The sequence below is a fragment of the Leptonychotes weddellii genome, unplaced genomic scaffold (assembly GCF_054177405.1).
Source record: "Leptonychotes weddellii isolate Sample4059 unplaced genomic scaffold, ASM5417740v2 HiC_scaffold_14990, whole genome shotgun sequence".
NCBI classification, from domain to species: Eukaryota; Metazoa; Chordata; class Mammalia; order Carnivora; family Phocidae; genus Leptonychotes; species Leptonychotes weddellii.
Window position 1 is genome coordinate 1 of NW_027731139.1, and position 4,977 is coordinate 4,977.

At 38.8% G+C, this 4,977-nt stretch overlaps 1 pseudogene; it reads left to right on the forward strand.

Moving 5' to 3' along the window:
• The first annotated feature begins 2,191 nt into the window (after positions 1-2,191).
• Positions 2,192-3,524, forward strand: LOC102732764 (CTD small phosphatase-like protein 2 pseudogene; annotated as a pseudogene).
• The last annotated feature ends 1,453 nt before the right edge of the window (positions 3,525-4,977 follow it).

The window sequence follows — 4,977 nt, forward strand, 5'->3', positions numbered from 1 at the left end:
TTGCTATTCATGGTGAAGGAGATCTAAGAGTGCGCTAATGGACATGGCATTCAGTGGCCACTTCATGACCCTTTTCATGCTCATGCTCTTGGCATTTTGATGTGGAATGGGCTTTTAAAGAGGTGACTAATAAAGATTGCCAGAAGTTCCACTTCTGGCATGATAGCTTGAGGAGCTCTATGAATCTGCTCCCCAGTGAAACTGAAAAAATTGGTTTTTTAAAAATCAAACTATATAAATTATCTATAAATGGTCCTGAGGGCATATAGCAAGTAAAGAAACATTTATTCAAGAATATCTAGGAAAATTTAGTAAGGACGGTGAGAGTCTGGTATTTGAGCAAAGACCTATACCCTCCCTTCCCCTGCTAAGTCAGCAAGACGGAAACTCCACTCCAGATTGGTACAATCAAGAAAACAGGGTCCCTTCTCCCCACAACACACCCAGAGTGATCTTTCCAGAAAAGGCAGAGCACCAGTGTTTCTCATATTTTCGCAAGCTACCTGTTGCTGAGTCTAAGTCTAGGTGAGTACAGTCCAGACATGGAGGCTCCCATCTTCCGTGCAGTCTACACTCATAGGATTACCTTGGATGCAGCACTGTTGAAAATATTGGGACCCCAATTTGGTAAGAGATTCCATATTGGGTAAGGTAAGCCAAGAAGACCTGAAACTACTGTCGCCTTCCACTGAAGGCCCAGATCCTAAGGCACGAGTGTCACTCATTTAAAAGTTCACCATTCCTAGCTCCACACCTATAGCTCAGAGATTTTCTCCCAACAGAAGTAGGCCATTAAACAGAGGGCTCTGCCTCTCTTCCCAAGGAAAGTGAATCATTTTTGCAACAGACTATGAAGAAGTTGAAGCCTATGGCCCTCTCAAAATTAATGGAGTTTGTGGTTAAGAGCAATGAAGATGAAATTGGTAGAATTATTCAAACTAAAAGCTAAACTGTAGGAAAGCTAGTTGACCAGAGAGAACCAGGGAAACAGACAGCCAAGAAGAGCGCTACTGGGGTGAGAACAAATCTGAAACACTGACTTTAAAACTATCCTACCAAAGGAACCCAATTTTAATCAGATCAGTCTATTGAGCAATTTATGCCCTGCCCAGCAATTGGTGAAGATTACCACCTGGTCAGGGAAAGAGACAATCAAAGGGAGCCTTGCAAAAACAAACAAACAAACAAAACAACAACAACAGTCATCCTAGGGTAATTGCAGGCATATCAAAACCTGTGCTTGGTCCCCTGATGAAGAAAATCAGAGGTTTCATGCTTTGAGGGAGGGGGGAATAGACTTTGCCAAAACAATCCAACCAGTCATTCAACAAATAAAAAAGCAAAGAAAAATAACAGGCACCAGAGGGGGAACCAGTAGAAGACTGGCTACAACATATTACCTCAAATGTGCAGTTTCCCACAAAAAAATTAAGAGACATGTAAAGAAACAGGGAAGTCTGCTCCCGGTTTTGATTTACTCCTATTCACTTCATTGGTGAGAAAGGGATGCTCCATCCTAAATAGTATGGGATGGCCAAACGCACAATGCCTGACACCAGACAGATGAAATAAAACTGAAGTTTATTAATCAATTATACAGTTCCAAAGGAAATCATGGCAGTCCAAGCAAGACCACATGACAGTTGTTCTTGGAAACAGAGTTAATAAGCAGGGGCTGAGGGAGGCAGGCTTTGTAGAAACAAAAGGTTGAGGTGACCCTTAATTTTATGGGAGGATGTGATTGGTTTGAATAGTTTTGCAGTCTGGCAAGGAAGGGAAAACTATTAGGCTGAGGATTGGCGAAGTGTAGCTGGTCTGGCTCTTAGAAGAGCTAGCTAGCTAGACAGGACTTCCCGCTGGCCGGGGGGCATACTGGGCAACAGCACAGGAACACATAGCTAGGCTTTTGAGGCCACATGTTAAGGGAGCGCATAAATTTTTAAGCCTTCCGATATAGGCCCATACCATGGGGGAAAAATACTGGTCAAAAGGAAATACCTGGCTTTCCCTGTGGGTCCTGTTTGTGCAGAACCACAGGTCAGTAAGTGAGAAATTGTGAGTGGCTGAAGATGGTTCTATTGTTGCTGCAGGCTAAGCAGGAAAGACAGCTTACACTGAGCAGTCAGGACCATCACTGGAGCCTGAGGATATATTTCTGGCATCACAGTTTTACAGGAAGCACCCATAAAAGATGAGGCCAAGTGCAAGGAAAGCTTCCTAGCAATCAAACCAAATCCAAGCACAATGTCTTGCCAGAGCAACAAGGAAATACTCAGATTTTATGAAAGTCTGCCTTCAGGAGGAGAAAATCCACCATAGAATGAAACTGGATGGTTGACATCAATTTATCAAAACATTATAGGTAGCATAAGCACAAGAGAGAAAAATCCATTGAAACAAAGTAGAATTGGACTTGACATGGATAATAATTTGACCACATCAACACCAAGAGCAGGAGAAAAGGCTAACAAGCATCTCGAAACCTGGTGGTTATGAAACGACAAATCAGCATGTAAAGCAAAATGGAAAATAGAACATAATCCTTCCTCTGGCAATCTCTGATGGACTATATTATTGGGTCCGTATTTTCTCATGTCTTCCACTTTTTTTTTTTTTTTTTACATTGAATAACTGACACATCAGAATCAGATTCTCTAGGACAGGCTGCACAACTGAAGAGACGGTAAAACCACTTGATATGGAACAAGTGGGTAAGACCGCTTCTGGTAGTACTGAATCAACTAATGGAGCGATTAATTCAAATCAAGCTGTTCAAGTGAGGCTATCGATGATGGTTTAGAAGAAGCAGAAGAAACAGTTCTTTGGGATATCTCACCCTTTAAGCCCCAGTAACTCTAGATAGCAGTTATTCATCAGCTCATGCAGAGGCCACCTATGAGTCAGACTGGAAAGTATTTGACCTTTATTATGTCATGCAATATGTTCTGCTACTAACAGAAGAACAACCTAATAGGAAATCTGCTTTTCTACTGAAAAAAAGAAGCACCCCAGAATTCTGCCTACTTTTGGACATGTATAAAAACTGCATGCACAGTAGTCTAAAAGAGCTAGAAGATGCAGTCATTTCTAAGATATCATTGATCAGATTTCGGTTAGATTATGACGATGCCTCCAGGAATCCTGGAAACCAGTATCTCAGATTATAAGATTGTTTTTTTAAATATTCCTAAAACAGCAATAACATCTAAATGTATTAGACCCTAAAAGGCAACTGATCAGGCACTGGCCTTTCTGTGAACATTGTGTTCATTTACAAGGAACATATACAAAGGACTTATCCTTGGAAGACATCTTTCAAAAACTATAACAGTTGACAAACCACCACAAGCCTTTACATATCAGTTTTTTTTTAATAGAATCATTATAAAAAGCTGGTTTGTAGGTTAAAATCTCAGTGTACTCCTAAAAGTGATTCCATTTCTGTAGAAGCCTGTAATCTTGGAGATTTTCAACCTCATATCAGAGGAAAATTTTGCTTGCATGATTTGCTGTTTCCAGATTAAATACAAAGACTTGCCAAATTAATTAAGGGAGAGAGAATACAGGGCCTTTTTGGACTAAGGCAAAACACTGTTATTACTATTGAAATTGTTCATTTTGTAGCCATCTTGCTTTTCCTAATTGTGGTGGTCAGTGATAATCAATGGTTACAGAAAGAGACTTTATCTCACATTGAATACAAAGAGTAGGTAGGCTGAAACAAAAAAGTCCTTGAAATCATGCAACAGTTTTTTTAATGTATGGAACATCTCTAGCTTACATAGAATTATGTTTCTGCCACAAGTGCTTTTGACCTGTAGTCACACAGGATTTTATAATAAAAAATGATGAAAATAGATTTGTGTTTCTTTCTCTGTTTGTTGTTCTAAGTGGATTTAAAGCCACTTTTCTGTTACTCTAAGATTCTCATCTTGATAGAAATTTCCAATTACAGTTTCACTTTTCCTGTTGGGGTTTATAACTGTCTTTTACATTTACTGACCTGTATTAGGTTAGAATTCCATTATGTGTTTTAGCTGAGGTACTTCATAGCTTTTTTAAAATGGTCAATTTTGGTTTTTAGAATACACTTGAATGCCATTTGCCTATTGTTCTGCCTGCATAATGCATATTTGTTTGAAGCCACTTCATAGCTTTTTAAAAATAGTCAACTTTTAGTTTTTTGCCATACACTTGAATGCCATTTTCCTACTTTTCTGCTTGCATATTGCATATTTGCTAAAAAAACAATCTCTACTTTCAATCCATATAAGTTCCATTTAGAAAGATGCTCATTTGTACTTTGTTCCTAAAATATTTTACTATAGGCAAAATCTTCTCAGAAGTGTAGAGAATGAGTAGATAAAAATATATGAATAATACTCAAAAGATTTAAACCATTGTGATGACATATATCCCAAATGGTAATACGGGCACACAGATTTAATGGATAAAGGTACGCCTCAGATATCACTGTGCTCAGGAATCCTTAAGGAGAATGAGTTTGGCCACCTTTTGCATTTAATTTGGTTACTGCTCCCTTTAGTTTTCTCCAGGAATGAAACATTCAACATAGTGACTGAATATTTTCACTTAATTTGCATGGGCTGAGAGTACCTCTGTTATGTTCTCAGTGATAATCAAGTTAAAACTCTGTGCAACAGTTCTGGTAACTAATATATTCTATGCTTAATCCTGTGGCATAGCACACATTCAAGCCATAAATGTACTTGATATGCCTTCACAGTGGTTTTCTCTGCTATTAGAAAGTGGTCTTTAAGGCTTGATTCTCCAGTAGAGCTACCATAAGATGTTGATACTTTTATAGTGATGTGTAATCTGCTTTTAGGGAGGGTTTTTTTTTAACTCAAAGGTGTAATATGTACTAGAATGTTTTGCCTGTCAACTGCATTAACTTGCCATAGGCTCAGGCTTCTTTTCTGTAATGGGTGCCCCAGGCTCAGACTGCTTTTCTTT